General features: G+C 49.2%; 2 long non-coding RNA genes and 1 pseudogene across 2 annotated transcripts; 1 reads left to right on the top strand and 2 right to left on the bottom strand.

Moving 5' to 3' along the window:
- Positions 1-487: 487 nt before the first annotated feature.
- Positions 488-6439, bottom strand: Gm51645. Its single transcript, XR_003947998.1, has 4 exons — positions 6363-6439; positions 5471-5610; positions 4192-4317; positions 488-1049 (listed from the first exon to the last, which is right to left on the bottom strand). It is a non-coding gene; the product is annotated as a predicted gene, 51645 (long non-coding RNA).
- Positions 6440-6512: 73 nt separating this feature from the next.
- On the top strand, positions 6513-19354 carry Gm38446. The gene is made up of 4 exons (XR_387390.3): positions 6513-6823; positions 17341-17495; positions 18386-18487; positions 19180-19354. It is a non-coding gene; the product is annotated as a predicted gene, 38446 (long non-coding RNA).
- Positions 12984-13470, bottom strand: Gm7241 (annotated as a pseudogene).
- Positions 19355-19426: the final 72 nt, after the last annotated feature.

Genomic DNA, 19426 nt, shown 5'->3' with positions numbered 1-19426 from the left:
GGTATGCATTTCCTCTCACTGTTGGGGATGGATCTCAGAGATGTGCACACGCTAGGCACTAAACTTTTATTTGTGATAAACTATAGAGTCACATGTGGTTGTAAGAAAGGAGTATTCTTTATCCGGTTTTTCCCAGTATTAAAATCCCACCAAGCTATAGGACAATGCCATAAACAGAGTATATTTTCATTACAGGGCTCCCACGTCACCTTTTGATATCTGGTAGGAGGACTCTATGATCCCCAGCCCCTGACAGCCCATGTCTGAAGCCTTGTCATTTCAGCCACGTTGTACAAGGGGCTGGGAATGGAGCTCACTCCTGGAGTATCATTGTTGAAAGAATCAATAGCTCTCTCTCTCTCTCTCTCTCTCTCTCTCCCTCCCTTCACCCCCTCTTTGTTTTCCTCAGTATGCCTGGAACTCACAATCTCCCTGCTATAGCCTCCAATTCTCCTCCCCACCCCACCCCCCAGCTTCCCATTTATTGAGGAAGGGTCTCTCACAGAAATCCACCTGCCTTTGCCTCCTAAATGCTGGGATTAAAAGTGTATGACTCTTCATCAGATTTTTTCCCCTTTATTTCTTTGTAATGTTCCGTGGTTGTAAGGTTTGTGAAGGCTGAGTGAGGTGATGTAGGGACTGTTTATCAAGTGTGATGCTTATCACCTTACCTTCTAACACAGAACCAGGGCCTGGGACATTCTTCCCAACACTCACACTGAGACTGTGAATTCTGGGAGAAATAGCAGCCCTAACTTAAAACAGGCCGATCTTAATATCTTGCGCTCTTGACCTAACAATTCTACTTATTTTTAAAGCTTAGATTCTTGTATTTGCAAAATCAGCACCTAGATCAACCACAGAAGGCTGTGTTCTCTTCTCCCTGTTCAATAAGAACTCACACATTCTAAGAGTGTAGTCTAAACTAATGACGTTTCACAGACAATACCTACCATTCCTGTTCTTGTAATAGGCCCCAGACCTTAGCACAACTGAGGCCATGATAGAAGTTCCATTCAGGCCTTGGAACCCAGCAGGAAGACAGCACCCTGCCAAAACAAGAACAAAGACCTAATCCATCAAAGTCCATAGTTCTGGGGAAGTCCCTAAATGTACTAACCTTGGATTTTACCTTCTGTACTTCTGCTTCCAGCTCTTGCTATATGAGGCACGACAACTCGGGATATGGTTTTTTGTGCTTATAAATTCACCCTGGAAAAGGCTCAGGACTATGCTCAGGTCCTGAACACTAAGTGGACTTGCCCGCTGGCTAGTGAAGACTTTCTCTGAGCTCAAAGCCATGTCTGAGTAGCCTTCTCTGGCGGATCCCTCACAACCTTCTTAGGAAGCTGTCTTTCCCGAAGGAATATGGGATGGACCCTGACCTGGGGCTGACTCAGTTTCTCAGCTCCAGCTAGTGGTGAGCGGGATGAATGGAAGCCACAGTCTTCTCAAATGGGTTTGTTGGGATCTATCTGTCTTCAGCCTCACTTGCTAGGAGCCTTCACTGAAGCAGCAAAACCAAGCAAGTAACTTCTCCCACCCCTCCCAGCGGGTGGGCAGAGTTCCCAGAGCCCAGCCCTTGCAACTCCAGTCTCTCATAATCTTCCACTGTGGGGACACTGCCAGGCATCTGTGAGCATCTGTGTCTCACAGAGGAGTCTGACACTCGGAGAGTGCCTCACTTAGAGCTGGCAACTCATTCCAAGGACTCAGGGTTGAAGACTCCCAATGACAAATGAACAAATTATGTATTAGTAAGGAGGCTGAGATGTTTCTGTTCTCCTGAGGCCTCTGGTCTTTTGTCCAACTGCAGCAAGGGAAGGCGCCCAGAGCCCAAAGGGATCCCACTAATTGCTGAGTGTCTCACCTAGGGAGATGCCAGCATTCAGCCCTGAACAGGCCCTGTTCCAGCTCAGGGCTTGCATCCATAGGCTTTACTCTGTGCAGACCACAGGGGTGGAGAGACTCAGCCTTGGAAAAGTAGGAAAAGTCGGTTTGCTTCCGGGCTATGCCCAGTCGCTAATTCTGGAAGTTTGGCTTATTTCTTTTCCTCTCTCCTTCCCCCACCGCTCTCTCCTCACAGCCAGGTAACTTCCTTTAGTCTTTACATTGAGGCACATTAAAGCAGCTTGTAACCTAGCAACCACCACTTAAGATTCCCTGAGTCACCTGCAGTTCTCATGCCTGGGCTGACTGCATCAGGTCTGGGCCTTGAGCAGTGCCAGGCCCAGAGGGAGTCCGGTGTGTCCTTTGATTCCTCTTTGCCCTGTTCTAGTGTGGAGTCACTCTCCCATTCAGAAGTTCTTCCTCATGTTAGACCCAAGTCATTATTGTTCTAAAGATCTTCCGTAGCACCCGGCATGGGTTTCTGTTCTCTCTTTAAGAGTATTTATGGGGGCTGGGATATGAGATGGCTCAGTGAGTAAAGGCACTTACTTACCTGATAACTTGAGTTCAATCTCAGAAATCCACACAATGGAAGGAGAGAACCAACTCTCACAGGTTTTCTACATGCATATTATGCCACACACACACACACACCATACACACACATACACACCACACATACAGCATACAAACACACACAAGCACATCACACACACACACACCACATACAGCATACACATGTGGGGCAATGGGCTATGCACAGACAGCCTGATCACAGTCGAGCTTAGGTCTTGAACCCTGGTGGGACCGAACCCAGTGGGTACGAACCCAGTGGGTAGTAATTTCCACCTACATGGGACCCCTGGCTCCTGTCGAAGTTACTGCCCCCACAGTCCCCACAGGAGAGGTCTGTGGCTATCAGTCACACAGACAGTGTCCCAAGCTTCTGGCATTCTGGTTAGACTCCACCCCCACAGTTACCTGACTATAGCCAGGTATGCTCCTCTCCACAGTTACCTGGCAAAAGCAAGATAGCCCAGCCTACTATAAGAGGTGCTGCTTGGCTCCACCTCTCTCTCTCTTTAGGCTTTTACCTTTCTTACTCTCTAACGCTCCTTCTCTCTCTCTCTTCCCCGCTCTCTCCATGTGGCCATGACCAGCCTCTCCCTCTCTCTTTCTACCTTCTCTCCTTTCTCCCTGCCTTTCTACAATAAAACTCTAAACCCATAGACTGTCTCTGACCATCAAGGTCCGCCGTGCTTGAACGATGGTATAGGCTTTCTCCTAACGAGCCGTGCCTAACCTCCTGCCAGAAGGCCTTCCTATGCTGCAGCCACAGACTGGACTAAGGACTCTTGATTGCATGGGAACCATCCAGCGCCCCCTCTCCCCCTGCCCTCTCCTCCTTTCATCCCAGGGCCTGAGTGCCACTCCAGGGCCCCTATTCTGTTCTCAGCTCCTCCACTGTATCCAGCATGGGATGCTGGAGGCTGAGAACCTGGTACCTGGGGCTGGCCCTTGTCCACCACCCGCCATGTGGTGTCAGCGGCTTAACACAACCAGATGCCCACCCAGGGCCACGTGGAAATCATGCGCAGTCCTCCCGTGTCCGCCCGCCCAGAGCACCGTAACTCTGGTGGGATACGGGTTCTCTCCCACTCCCCTCTTTTCCCCCACACTCACGGCCCTGCATATACACACACAAACACATCACAAACACACATTACACACACACCACACATATACCATACACACACACCACATATACACCATACATACACATACCACATACACACCATACATATACACAAACACATCACACACACACTACACATACACCATATACACACACACAAATATATCACACACATACCACACAAACACTCAAAAACCACAGAAACACATCACACCACATAAAAACACACACCATACCACACATAATCACATACTACATGCACACACACATCACACACTACACAGACAGATGTGCACATACCACATACACACACACACAAACACCACACAATACATAGACACACCGCACACACCACATACACATATATCACACACCTACATACACCATACATACATTGCACACATCACATACACACATATACACATATATACCACACCACACCACACACACACACACACACACACACACACACACACACACACCACACATTGCACACACCACATAAGTAGTGTGGTTTATCAGGATACTGAAGTCTTAGTCAAACTCAGTGCTCAGCCCCAGCCCCAGATAGTCAGGCGGTCGGTCACCTTGTGAGAGAGTCCTACCTTGTGTTTGTCATGGTCAGCCAGGGTACAATAAGCAGCAGGTGCAGCTGGCTGAGCACCTACCAATCGCTTGCTCAGTGTCCTGTGGAACCCAGCCTTCCTGAACCCAGGTCTGTTCAGAGGAAGCTGCGGATGGAGAGACAGTTTAGAATATCAAGCAGTTTTTCAGAGCAGTGGCCCACTTGATATGCGTTTTGTGGTGAGACTGATGGATTCCAAGAGTAGGTTACATTTTGAAGAGACACCCTAACCTCCTTCTCCAGCAATACACATTACCATCCTGCTGGGGCGAAGTTGCTGGGCACGTTGCAGGCACTGTGCAGAGAAGGAAGAAATGTTCCTTCTATCTCTGGCTTGCTATGTTCGGACCAGTGGGCCCAGTTCCTGGGCTCAGCTCCACAGGGTGGGTTGCCTCTCCAGCCTCAAGCCCTGTCAGTCTGGAGGTCAGCCCAATGTAGGATCAGGGTCAATCCCTGGATTCCCACCTTCCTGCATCCCATCATGTTGGGGTTAGTTTACAGGAGATGGCCTTCTCAGCTAATTAAGGTTGCTCCAGTGAGGCTAAAGCTACAGCCAATCTGGAGAACAGCTCTCCCTGGGTGATCGCCAGGTGGCGTTGTGGGTCAGAACCGGTGACTGTGACTCTCTAATCACCAGCAAGACAAGCTCTGTGAGCCCCCAGGCCCCACCCTGTCCTGTCCGTCTGGAAGCCAGCCCAATGAAGGATTAGGGCTCAGTCAAACTGGATGGGAGTCTGCAGGGCAGAGGCGGCAATCTGAGCCATGACCTGTATCTTGTGGTCCCACCACCTGAAGGAGAATGTTGGAGTGCTCCAATTTCTTCTCTGCCCCCTACCTCAGTGCATTAGTATGTTTCCGGAACTTAGGGATTTGATGAGTTACCAGTTAAGGAATGTCTTTGCCCACAGGGTGGGGACAGGAACATCTTGGTTTCCAGACTCCTTGAAATTGAGAAGCAGGGGTGGGAGTCTCGCATTCCTCTCTAGTTGAGTGGAAGCAATGAGAGTGACAGCTCAAAGGCTCTAAAAGACCTGAGCTAGTTTCCTGTGTTGATTGCGGGCATTGAAGAGGAAATGGGCCTTGTAATAAAGCCTGAGCGTTAGTTATAAACACGGGAGGAATTTCCTGGCCAGCAGTGCGAGAAACGGAGAACAGCAGCTTGGAGTGGGGTGAGAGGCCGTGTTGCTGCAGCTTCCACGGCTGCCTCTGGGAGACATGAGGAGCAGGAAGGACACAGGACACACGACTGTCACACCTACCTGGGCTGTACTGTGCAAACACGGGCGTAGCGCGCCCTCTCTGTGGCAGCTGTCTTTCTAGAAGGACAACGGCGCTGAGAGCAGCTGGAGGGGTCTCCCAGCTTTAGCGTTCTTCGTTTCTAGGGACATTGCCTACGGTTCTAGAAAAATAATAATCATGTGGTCATGGTGAAAATGAGGCAGATTCTCAAGTGGCCATTTTGTGTTCTTCTGGTAGCTACATACACATAGAGATCTAGTTCCCTTGATTCATCTTCATGGTGTCAGTTCTCGGAGGGGAGCCTTGCTCTGGCCTGTCTGTGGCTGCTTCTGCCCATCTGGTTAATGCTCTTTGAGGTGTTTGAGCATATGTCTGGAAGTCTAATCACACTTCCCGCTGTGCTCTCACCTTTCTGGGTGCCTCTTGTGTCCCACAGCTAACTGGCAGGACCCAAGGGTTCAACTCACACTGCAATCTGGCCCTTTCTTCAGAGAGGAAACTTTACCGGTTACTTCCAGCTCACTAGATTGGAATGCATTAGCTCTGGAGCTAAGAAGGGTTCTCTCCTCTCCACCTCCAATGCAGAGCTCCTCTTCCCCACCCCAGACCCCACCCAGCTTTCCCTAGGGTCTAGTCTGCTCTACAGAGCGTCAGAGGCTGTGCAGGAGCAAATAGCACAGGCTACTCGGACACATTAAAGACTCATTAGTAAGTTAATGCCACTTCCAGAGACAGCAGCAGCCTCCGTTCTTCTTAATTAAAAAGAGCTCCATGTCCTGGCACAGCCGAGAGGGGCTCTGAATGATTTACACACCAGCTCCACTGCTGCCAGCCAGGAAATCGGCAAGGAAGATTGATTGACAGATGGACACCCCTCACCGCCCCCCGCCTGTCTAGCTAGTGAGTGCTCACGTGTGAAAGTGTGTGTATGTGCTCATGCCTCAGATCCATCCCACAGCCCCAGAGAGCTCAGCTTGGGAAGGCCAGAGGAGAAGCTGCCGGAAGTTGGGCCTCAGGCAAAGCCGGCCCCAGTTCCCACTAGGGCTTCCTCGATCCAGCAGAGCCATCTGATCCAAAGGACAAAGGTTGAGGCCTGAAGGCTGTTGTCTCCAGGCAGAAGAGAAAGGCCTCTATCTGGAGGTCCTGCCCATCCCCAGGATGCCATTCCCACAGACATTTTTTTTAAAAAACTGTAAGAGGAGGTTCCTGGGACTGTGCCTCAGCTCATACAGCGCTTGTCTAATTTGCATGAAGCCCTGAGTTCCATCCCCAGCAACTGCTTAAAACCAGTGTGATATCACTGTGCTGTCATTCCAGCACTGAACAGGTGGAGGCAGGAGCATCAGAAGTTCAAAGGTATTCTCAGCTACTGGGTGAGTTTGAGGCTGCTCTGAGCTCAGGAGACCCTGTCTCAAAAAGAGAAAAGGGAGAGGGGGAAGGAAAGGGGGGGGGGCTTCCTGACTTAATTACCTTTTACTCACTTTCTAGCTTGCGAAAGATGTCGAAGCCCCAAATTTGATAGGCTAGGAATCGAATGACAAAGACCACAGTTTGAACTCATGTCAGATGACATCCAACCCCAGGCCTCTAAAGAGCCAGAATGAAAGTGGTCACTCTCTGAGGTACCCATACCTCTCCATGCCAGGGGCCTTGAGGGGACTTATTCCCTACTGTGTGCCTCTGCTGCCCTCCAAGAGCCTGCCATCCTTCATGCTACCAGCAAGGCAGGAACAGCAAGCAGGGACTGTTCAGGGGTGGGCCTGTGTAGAGGACCTTTTGCTTTATTCTTACCTCGACCCTTCATAAGATACACACACATTCACGCATACACGCATACACACATAGTCCCAAACATGTACATGCATATATGCATGCATACTCATGCATGCACACACACATGAATGCACGCACATACATATACACATAGTCACACACTTTCACGCACATACACACATGCACATGCACACAGGCATGCACACACATGTGCACACACACATGCACACACACACACTTTCCGTTCCCAGGAGGGAAAAAAAAGAGAGCAAAGAAGCACAGCTGGAGGGGTGGGGGTGACGCTGGGCTGAGAGCAGGAGGGGTGGGGCTGGAAAGCAGGCCTCATCCAACACCCTGCTTTAACCCAAGCCCATGGGAAACAGACAATCTGCTGCCACGGCAAGGCTGCCATCTGGTACACTGACCCATGTCTCCTTCATGCGACACACAGAGGAGGGGGAGGAGGGCGATGCATCCTGGGCAGGCTGTACGTGGGCTGTGTGGGCCTAAAAATAGATGGGCATCCAGAAAGGTGAGCAGCAGGCTGGGGTGTGGGTGGATCAAAAGGTCTGCCTCTCTTCATTAGCGGGCACTCCCATGCCAGGCAGGTGTGCACCTCAGGGACTTGAGGAACCCCAAGGGAACTGCATTGCTTCTCAGATGAAGAAAAAAACAAGGCCCAGAGCCTGTCACTAGAAGAATGGGGTTTCCTGATCAGAGTCCGAGAACCCTCGGTCCTTATCCTGGGTGTCACTAAGTAAGGGTCTGAGTGACCCCTATCTGTGGCTGGTGTTCTAGAAGCTACCATCACAGGTCCTGTGTGCCCTTTGTTCCTATAAAGTTCTGGTTCCCACCGTTTCTTTCCTTGGGTGACATTCCTCCCCCATGGTCCAACCTCAGCCGAGCCCAACATCCTTGGAGGCTCCTTAGTACAATTTTCCATGACTATGGGGGCCACGGTGCCTTGGTAGTCAGAGAACAAGGGCTTGGTGTGCGCTGGCCTGTGACCTCACAGCAGACTTTATAGTTTTTAATTACTAAGGAGAAAGAAAGAAAAGAAACTGTGATCCAGGGTATGTGAGGATGAGATGACATTCACATTTCCATAAATATAGTTGTAAATTAAGTCGGAGCACGGCCCCTCATGTTGTCTGGCACAGTCTTCTGGCTACAACAGCGTGGTGTAGTCTAGGTGGCATGAGGGCCCACAGGCATAAAACAATCCCCCTTCTGGCCCTTTATAAACCACCTCACTCTCAGCTATTTTAGGGGGACAAGAAGGACGATACCTTTTTCTGACAACTTGTCCCACACTTATGGTAAGCTGGCACTTACAATGGGGCGACAGAAGGCTGCCCAGCGCCAGCACCCATTGTTAGGCATTTACTGTCTATGGACAACTTTTCTCATTGCCATAGAATTCTCACAGCAGACTGGAGAGAAACAAATACTAACTATCCCATTCCCTTAGGAAGGCACGGTGACCCGATAGGAACTCACTCGCAGTCCCTTAGAAGTGTGAGCTGGGGCTGGGGGGGGGTGTGGCCCAGCTGGTACAGCACGTGTAAGGCCTTGAGGACCAAAATCATTTTGAAAAGAGCATCCTGGGCTGCTCAGATGCTGAGATGGCCCAGCAGATAAGAGTGCTTGCCTGGCAGCCCTGATAACAGGATTCCTGTCCCTGGGACCCACACAGTGGACACAGAGAACTGGACAACTCCTGAAAGTTACCTTATGATCTCCATATATATGTAAAGATGTGTGTGTGTGTGTGTGTGTGTGTGTGTGTGTGTGTGTGCGCGCGCGCGCGCGCGCGCAAGGGAGACAGAGAATCCTAAATTCCAAGCCGGGCAGACTTGACTCTATTGCCTGTGTCTTCTCTAGGCCACTAATCAAAGATGGCCTCCTACAGGTAGGTCATCCTGAACAGATATGGGAATAGGAGTTTGGGTGTTGGGGACAAGGACTTAGGTCTTGCCTCAAATTCCCTCAGCCTCAGAGCCTGGTGTTGAGGTGAGAGAAGTGTGGGTGCCAGGCAGCAAAGTCAGTAGCAGGGACAAAAGTGACAGCTCTGATCAGCACCCCTGGCCTCCTGCCTGCTTCTCTACCCTTTGAGGTTTCCTTCACTTATCCGCTTTCCTCGGGGAAGATTAATTTGCATTTAAATAGGTAAGGTCAGGAAGGGCCAGGCTCCAGTGTTTGGGTGCTAATTAGAAAATTCATTCCTCTTTAAATATTAAGGCACTTCCGTTCATCGCGTGGGGTCAGGGAAGGTTCCAGGGATGCGTGGGATGTCTGAGCGAAGCCTTTGGATGGAGCTGCTGATGGCAGAGCCCGTCAGCAGAGGGCAGAGGGGTGGGTGTTCGCGTATGCTGGGAGGAGGTCTTGGTAGCCTGGCTCAATTCAGAATGAATCGCACCAATCCTGGAGAAAAACTGGAAGGTGGCCAGTGGTGCAGAAGCCTTCAGGCTGCCAATTTTTCAAATTGCTTAAAGATAACTCAGCGCAGGGTCTCCATCCATCTCTTTCACCACTTGCCCAATATGGAGTCCCAAGCCTGGCATTTAGAGGGCACAGAAGGAATATTTGCTGCATGAATGAATAAAGTGAATTAATAAGTTATGAGGGCGGTTACTGGCCCACTTCTGCTAGGAGTCAGGCGCTGTTCCCAGGGGTTTGAGTCTTCCTTTCAAATGCCCTTTGCCTCTGTGTTTTCCCCCAGAGCTTTTTGAGAGGCCACACTAACCCTTCTTGGTCTTGAAGAGCAGTACTTTGCATTTTAGTCCGTGTGCTGCGTTTGATAATTACAGCACAGGTGGGAGGTGAGTGGGGTCTTATTACTCCCCATTCGAAAGGAAGAAGGGGGAAGACAGAGATGGGGGAGATGAACCTTGTGACACCAAGTTCTATGTGACACTCAGCCAGGAGCCAACTCTGGTCTTGGGCTCCCATTCTGGCTCTCTCTTGATTGTCACACTCCCCCTTGTCCCTGGGGGCTGAAACTGGCTGGCCCTGACCTTCAAGAGCAGGGCTCCCAAATGACATAAGCCCAAAGGCAGCTGAGCTCCCTGCCAGCCTTACTGCTGATAGCTAAGACCTTTCCATTTCATAGCTGTGCGCTGGGCCTTACATGCTCATCCCTGCTTGTTAAAACCTCTTGCACCCTTTAGTGCTCAGCCTGAATACCACTGGCTCCAGGCTGGTTAGACCCCTACAGACAAGAGTAATCTTTCCTGGGCTTCCATGGGATGTGCCCTATGACTGGTAAACATGTATGATAACAGCCTCTCACAGTAATAACTACCACCAATATTCAGGGCACCAAGAGAAATTTTAAAATATAATTTCTATATAATTTCACACTCGTAAGAACCCTAGATAATGGTGGTAGTTAATAGGTATATACTACTTATCGTATGGAAAGAACTGACTCCCAGTCCTGCGAGTAATTTAGCCTGTAACATCCGCACTGTAGTTACTACCATTCTACAGATGGAAAAACTGAGTCTTCCAGAGGGCAAACAACTTGTTCCAGGGTCACAGCTAGAATGGTGTGTGAAATCCAGTTTGTCTGACCCCAGAGTCAGTGTACTCATCTATCTGCATGACCAGCTGTGACACGCTTGTGGCAGGAACCATGTGGCATGTCTGTCATTCTTATTAAGCACACTCCTTTCAAGTTTAGGCTGGCTCTCATACAGGATAAGTTATTCAAAAGCCAAGCTGAATTGGACCAGAAGCCAGACTGAATGTTGGCTGTATGGTGGTGAGTCAGAACAGTGATCTTTGTATACAGTTAGCTGGGTTAAAGCCAGACTGGGGGGAACAGTCCACTTCAAAGCTAGAGGGGACACACAGTGGAACAAAAATGACAATTGTACAGGATCCCAAAAGGTTCTTACTCCTCCTGCCCCGTGCCAGGTGCCTGGCCTGGGTCCTCCTCCGCTCACAAACACCATCACCCATCTTTGCCAGCAGCAGGCTTTCAGCATGCCAGGGTATGCCTGTGCACAAATGGACGAAGAGGAAACTACCTGACCGAGGGACAAAGGACATCCAGAGACCACTGTAGAAGACAAAGGAGTGGGGACTACAGAAGGTCTCCTGTGTGGGCTGGCTGAGTCTTGTTCCTACTGTAGTGAAAGGCAGGGTCTCCAGGGTTTTCTCTACCAACAAATAATCTATTACCTCAGCTTCCATTTGCTGACCTGAGAAGGAGCCATGTATGCCCCACACCTGCACCTCAGGACAAGAGGGAAGTCCCCTGGCTCAGCCCTATTCGAATGACTGAGTGTCTCTCTCTGAGCCCAGCGGCCAGGTCCTGCTCTGTCCAGAGACGGTGAAGAGGTGGACATGGGCACAGACAGTAACGGCCGTGGACACTGTCAACCAAGAGGCCAGGGAGCTGGACTCCTCAGCAGATACAAGAGAATGCAGGGAAGAGAGAAAGGGGCTGTCTTCAGTAAGGCTGCCAGTGAGCCCAGGCTAATCCAGTTCCCCTCATCTCCGGAGACTGAGGGTAAAGTGCAGGGTTATATTTTTACTCCAGTGTTTCTTGTATCTTTGTCTTCTGTGCATATATGGTCATCAGTGAGGGTGAGCAAGCCCCAACGAACCATGGCAAGGCTAGACTCCTTCATAAAGTGGCCGTAGTGGCAGGTCTCACCAGGTCAGACTGGTTCAGTGCAGCTCAGGGAGAGGGTTGTCGGAGGGGCCTCAGATGAAAGGGCCAGTGGGTGAGAGTAAGCTGCCCCTTTTCCTTTTCCTTGTGTGTGTGTGTGTGTGTGTGTGTGTGTGTGTGTGTGTGTGTGTGTGAGAAGAGAGAGAGAGAGAGAGAGAGAGAGAGAGAGAGAGAGAGAGAGAGAGACAGGGTTCCTCTGTGTAACCCTGGCTGTCCTGACATTCTCTGAGACTAGGCTGGCCTCCAACTCAGATCTACCTGTCTCTGCCTCCTGTGCACTGGGATTAAAGGTGTGCACCGCCACCATCCGGCTTCAACAGGTTGCTAAGCCTACCTATCCTACCAAAGAAGTTAGACTGGGTGAACACAAGCTGACCTAAATGTAGAACTTACGGCTGTGCCTTCTGGAGGTGAGCCAGGGCCAGACTAATACAGCACCTCCATTTTAGTCAAATTGCCACCGTTTCAGCAACTAAAGTTGTTTGATTTCTAAAATTACATTAGTTCTTGATGTCATGCCCTGTGGACCCCCAAGTAATGTCCACACAGGGAAGACATGTATGGGTCACCTGACATTCTTTAACTACTTCACTGATCGTCCGTAGGCCTAAAGGGAGACTTTTGTCAACCTTCTTCCCATTCCCCTACTCCCCCACCCCACCCCCACCCCATAACTGCCTGCCTAGTTGTGCATGGAAGGCCAGCTGATTCTTCTTTGTTTTGTTTTGCTTTCCTTTATAATTTAGAATCTTGTTAACAATTCATTATATCATCAGTAGAAAACAAAACAAACAAAACAAAGCAGCCATTTTAGAAGATAACATGCTAAATGCCCGATACCAGGGAAAACAGGTCCCCTCACTGGACTCTACTGGCAAACCCAGGGATGCCCTGAACTCTACAGTCTCCATCTTGGATGGATGATGAAGCATTCAAGTAAACGGTGAGGAGTTCCAGGTGTGAGTTTCTGAGAAATGCCGCCTCAGAGGAGACTCCGGAGCAGCCATGGCCCTCCAGTTCATCCAGTATTGCGTGGCCTTGAGCTTAACCGGCCATTTTCTTCTGAGGAGCTCTGATGATGTGTCAGTCTCAGGACTTAGTGGTTATAAAACATCTTCCATATTAACAAACACTTGAGCCACATGAACACGATTCTCATCGCTTCTCCAACTTCCTGTACTTGGCTTCCAGTTTTTTTGAATAAGCATCGAGCTTGTAGGCTGCCTGGTCCTCAATCATGTTGATCTGGTCAAGATACGGCTGTAGTTCCGCATATTTCTGGTTTAAGTCCTTCAGGTTTCTGCTGATGTTGATAGCAATATCTTTCATCTCAAGGTACTTCAAGCTTGTTAGCTTATTCATATTTTCCAGGAGTTTGTAGTCTTCACTGGTGGCTGTCAGTTCCCCAGTCAAGTATGTGGCCATTTTGGAGAACATGTCCCGGCAGAGCTCATTGATGTCAGCTTCGGCAGGCTCCTTTGCTTCCTCGGCTGTCTCCACCGCAGCATCATCTGAAACGCCAACTCCGTTCCCATGCTCAGGAGCTAGGCTTTCGTCTCAGTGCCCCGACTGCGGCAGACAGGTCCACGGGCTCCTGCATCTGGACCTAGCCTCCCCACCACCAGCCGCCGCATCTCCATCCACGAAGGGTAGTACCTCGAGGCCAGGCCAGCTGATTCTTACAAGGCCCCCTCTGTGGGGGCTCCCAAGTGAAAGCCTGAGCTGTCCGGTCTCCTGTTCCCTTGTCTGTTTTTCCTTCTTGCTGACCTTTCTATGAGGACTCTTAGTTCTGTGTCAGGGAAGTTTTCTCTCTGGGGTGAGTCTCTGAGGAGAAAACAGGGCAGGGGGAGAAAAAGCCTGCACACCACAAGTCCCCCTCTAACTGAGTGCTGGGACAGTGGGAAGTCTTCCTCTATGGGAGGGGCTGGTAGGCGTGGCCAAGGAGTAAATGAAGCGATATTACAGGTTTCCAGCCTTTGCCCTCTCTATGGTTGTCTCTTAACCCTCCGGTCCCTCAATTTCAGTAGCTATAAACTGAGCAGATTTCCCAAGGTGATTGAGTTCTAGGCTTCACTAAGCAATTATACTTGATGAAGTAGTGGTCCCAGAGTATATATGCTTGTCAAAACCATCTAATATTTATTTGAGCATTTATTATATGGCCCAGTATATTTTTACAGGGCTGCAGATGGAACGCAGAACCCTGCGAATGCTAGGCAAGCACTCCACCACCAAAAGCGTCCCAGCCTCTACATCCTGATTTTTTAAAAATGTGAGTTTATGTAACCAAGTAAATCAGCCTTGCCGCGTAGGGAGCACTCTTCGTCCCTGGTTTTCTGCCCAGGAAAAGAGAGAAGAGAATGGAATTCTAGAAGCAGAGAGGACTGCACGGGGAGGACATGCTGTCACAAGCTGTGTTGATTTCACAAGCAATGGACCTCCTGCGTAGACTCAGTTATCCTCAGTGTTTCTTGGGGCTTGAACACTGGCCTGTCAGCTGCAGGGGAAATGGCTCTGTAATTGAATTGCCTGTATTGGCTTAGCTCTAACATCATAAGAACGGAGTACAAGACCGTGACCTGCAGGCTAGTTGCCCCTTGTCCCACAAGACTCTCCATCACCCCTGTATCCACGACCACTATCCCTTTGTCTCCCAGCCTTCCTGCTGAGCTATGCTCTGGTCCCTGAGCGGAGTGGCATGGTGACTATTGGATGCAGGCTGTCACTCTTAATGAAGCGTTGGTCCACAGAGGCAATCGTCTATCACAGCAGTCCCAGGATGATCCGTGAGCTGCATGTTAGAAATGCCTGACAGAGATGGGCTACAGCTCAATTAAAGAGAAGCGTGTGCGTGCATGTGTGAGGGATGTACATGCGCACTCACACACCGGAGGCTAGAGAGTAGAGAGTACGAATCAAGTAAATCAAGTAAAAATGCTCCCGGAGGACGGGCCAGGAGCTAACAGCTTGCCTGAATGGCAGCGGCCTGGGAGACCATTGAGGTTAGACTATTTCTACCAAGTAGCTCCCAAACCTGGGAAGCTTGTAGGATATTGTTTTCTCATTCTATGGAGCGATGGATGTGAATTTAATAAGCCATGTATGAGGATAATTTTTAACTCAATTTGGGACTATCCAGTCTAAGAAAATAGTTCAGGGTGCCAGCTCTTTTGCTTTATTTGGAGTTATAAGATTTCATGAGAGGCGTGGGGGATGGAGGTCAGGGGCAGAGTCCTCAAGTGTTGCACACAAGGCCCTACGCTGGGCCTTTAGGAAACCCAGAGGAAAAAAGGAGGGCAATAAGAAGGTGATGGTGTTTCCAGTGTGGCATTCCCTTCAAGACTCCAACAGGGAAGAGAAGGGGATGAGCCGAAATTGTGACATCCAACCCCTAAGACAACTGTCGCTTGACTCTGAAGAGATGGTGGGCAGGTAACTCCAGCTCCAAAGGATCTGGGACTCCCTTGTGTCCTCTTCAAGCATCTGCACAGATCTGGCACACACACGGTATACACAAAAGAGGCGTGTGTGCACATACACACACATACATATGGTACACACACATAGCACACACAGCACTCACACACCACATACATATGGTACACACACCACACACACACACACACACACACACACACACACACCACAGTGGGCCAACACTGACTAGTTCAGTGAAGGGTTCCATGTACTCAGGTCCTCTCTCCTCACCCAAATCACAAGAGGCCAGAGCAGACATAAAGACAAGGGCTGGAGCTGACATCTCCTCTAATTTAAACTCTGCTCACAAAGAGGCCAGAGAACAGGGGGAGGAGGGATAGAAATCAAGTAAGTAAACGCCAGCCCTTCCAGTTGGTCAGAAGCCATTAGTCTGGCAGAGGATCCAATTAGAAACCGTTGAATTAGCATCGTAAAAGAGGAATGGAACAGGACAGGGCACAGCAGGGGAGGGACAGAAAAAGTGAGACAGGAGGCAGAGATCAATAGAGGATTACCATAAGATGTGCAAATGACAGGAGATCAGCAGAGAGATGCCTTCCACACAACAGGGCACCCACGCCAGACACCCGGCATAAAACATCCACACAGTTCCGTGGTCTTCTCAGATCCCATCTCAGGGCTGGACTATTTTGGAAGAGATTTCTCCCTTTTGCTTGAAACTATAGACAAATGGGCAGCTTTCAGGCATTCGGGGGAGGGGGAGTGTTGGAAATTAATGGAAAAACAGAAAGGGAGTGACCCTCTGCAGGCAGTGCTGGGAGGTGCATTGTTTCCCTGTGAAGCTACTTGGACAGATTGGAAATGCATTGGATTGCCACGTTGAGTCACACAGGCAGTAAAAATTATTTAATGTTGTGTACAGTGCTTGCCAATGCTAAGCCTTTCTTTCACTTTCTCATTTTAACAAACTTTCTCACTTTAAATTTTAAAATTTCTTATTTTCTTGTCCAGAGAGAGATTATGGTTCCCTCCCTTTCTCCTAAACCAGAAGATTTCAGGGCAATACTCTTAAAAGCCGAATCATTTGCCTGTGGTTGCCACGAGCTTCTGACCCCAGGGGTGGGGGGATAATATACTGAAGAAGAAAATGAAAGTTGCCCTAAGTTAGGACAGCCAGGGCTCAGGGGCACACAAGGCATGGGACATCCATCTTTAGAGAGCAGAGGCCACTTGAGGCAGAGACAGTAGGTTCCCATTTATAGACCGGTGTGCAATGAGGATTGCCAGGTAAAATACAGGAAACCCAGGTAAGTTGGAATAGTTAGGGTCAACTAAAAATGATTTATTGACTAGCTGGGCGTGGTGGCGGACTGAAATTCAGATTGAAGTGGGTGCTCCATATTGCTCTTTACTAACTGGTTGGAGATATGTACATATATATGTATATATAAAGAAATAACTAATCCATCAAGTCTCAGCCTCAGCACTCTATCAAGGGCTTGAGCGTGGCTTGACGTAAGTAATGTCTGCAAACATCTCTGTAAAGTGAGCATAGGCAAACCTGCTTCACGGTTGAGGAAGCTGGGGATTTAAAGGTTTAAGTAAGTGACTCAGAGTCAAACTGGAAGAAAGCCACGGGATGAGCTCTACCCTAGGTCCAATCAATTCCCAGATGCCTACTTGTAGCCTTCCACAAGCCAGAAGCAGGCTGAGCCAGACCTTGACTTTGCTACACCACTAAGGAGATCACCTAGGGTGGAGCCTGCCTCCCTGGATCATTCTATTGTTCAGCCACTGCCACTGCTGCTACCTGCTGGGAGTCGGCCTAGCTGTTCCAGAGTCTACATCTGATCCTACACATGGTCACCTCCAGCTTGGGAATGGGCGTCCCCTCTCCTTTATAAAGCGTGTCTACCATTAAAAATTTGAACCTTGAGCAGACTAGTTGTCTTGGTTCCATTATTTCTCTACCCGTCTAGATTCCCTCTTCTCTTCCAGCTCCAAGATGCCTCCCAGACTTAAACATGAGAGCCGCAGGCCAGCCCCAACACCTACTGAAAAGCCAGGTGAAGGAGACTGAGAGCTGAGCATCCTTGCTTGAATGTCAGGTTAGGACAGACTCAGGTCTCAAGCCAAAAGGATGGCTCACTGAGGTAAGTGTTTCTTGTTCTTTCAAAGGACCCTGTTCAGTTCCCAGAAACCATGTTCTGTTGCTCACAACTATCAGGAATAATTAAAAATAATTAAAGCGCCGGGCAGTGGTGGCGCACAGTTTTAATCCCAGCACTTGGGAGGCAGAGGCAGGCAGACCTCTGTGTGATCAAGGCCAGCCTGGTCTATATAGCAAGCTCAAGACCAGCCAATGCTATACAATGAGGCCCTGACTCAGCATAAATAAGTAAATAAATAAAGTTTTTGTTTTGTTTTTTAAATGAAAAATGTAGCATTAGCTAGATGTAGGTCCACATCCTCACTTGATCACAAACCAACCTTCTGAGTCTAACTTCCTTCCATATAAAATCAGCATTATATAATGCCTACTTCACAAAATTACTGAGAGAAGTGAATGAAATAATTCATGCAAGGTACTTAGCATAACTCCAGGTATACTGCAAGCTCTTAATCAAGGTTGCTTATGCTACTGAGGTTGGACAAGCTCCGGCTTTTGCATGTAATCACAGATCATCCTTACTTCCTGTACCTTCAGTTACACAGGATAGCCTCTGGAGATGTATGTGCACAGGTACGTAGCGTTTCCAAGAAATACATCTGTCAGATGGACAAACACACACTTCAAAGTCACAAGCCCCAGCCAGGAGATAGCCAGACTTTAACATGGGTGGAGCTTTGTGGCACACTCAGGTGGGGAATATGTACAAAGAGTCTATCTATATTTCTGATAAAGGTCTGTGAAGCTGCTTAGGAGTGCGTAGTCTAGACCAGAGCAGCCAGGAGATATCAGGGTTTCCATAGCTTCTACCTTGATAATTTTTCTATTTAAATGTGACCACAGAAGCTCAATATTTAATATTAACATTTACAGGTCAGGATGAGAAAGCACAGCTCCTTCTGAACCTGTGAAAAGACTTGCTAACTTGCTTGGATTGGATATTAATGTAAAAAGCTAACAGCAGAAGAGGGAACTGTAAGTAACAGCTTTCACGGTTTCCATTTTTCTGCTAGCTCCATCTTTTATTGACTGATTGACGTGGCCTCAGGAGAGTCCACATGCCACTCACATCATCATGCCCCGCCTCTCGAGGCAGCAAAGCCTGAGGACATACATCACCAAGGCATCAGACAGCAGCATAGACCTCATAGGTCCACATGGATCTCAGGTTTTATCAGGGCCTGGGGCAGCAGCATGGACCACAGACACCAACATGGCCTCTGGTGGCATCGCAGACCACAATGGTCCTTCAAGGAGGTCCAATCCAGAAAGTGAACCCTTCCTCATCTCAAGTCTCTGTGGTTGCCCAGAACCAGGGCAGTCCTGCAGCTGGGCAGCATATTCAGGGTCCGAGTCAGTGTCTACATAAGCTCCAGGCTAGTGCACACCATCCTGCTGACCCTCCTGGGCAATGACGGCATCTCCACCCCAGCTCTCTCTCACACTCGGCACTGCCATCCTGTCTACAGTTCTACCTCTTTCCATAGTGCACGAACCCCTCCATTTTTTCTCTTCCCCTCTCCTCCATCACACATTTGTTCACCACACCGCTGCCCATCACCCGGAACTGAGTGGTGGGGTGTCTTCTGCCTCTCAGCCAGCTTTTATTTTTTTTGAGATGGGGTGTTAAGTTACTATGCCCTCAACTTGTGATTCTGTTGTCTCAGTCATTCAGGTCCTAAGATGATGGGCACATGCCTACACAACCAGCCCTCTGGATCCATTTACCAGTTCAAATGAGGAAAGACACATACAGAGAAGACAAAAACACAAAGGAGTCTGTGACAGTTTGTCTATGCTTGGCCCAGGGAGTGGCACTATTAGAAAGTGTGGCCTTGTTGGAGTGGGTGTGTCACTGTGGGCGTGGGTTAAGACCCTCATCCTAGCTGCCTGGAAGTCAGTCTTCCCCTAGTT

This window comes from Mus musculus, chromosome 1 (assembly GCF_000001635.26).
Source record: "Mus musculus strain C57BL/6J chromosome 1, GRCm38.p6 C57BL/6J".
Classification (NCBI taxonomy): Eukaryota; Metazoa; Chordata; class Mammalia; order Rodentia; family Muridae; genus Mus; species Mus musculus.
This window is presented reverse-complemented; position numbering and strand designations above follow the sequence as displayed.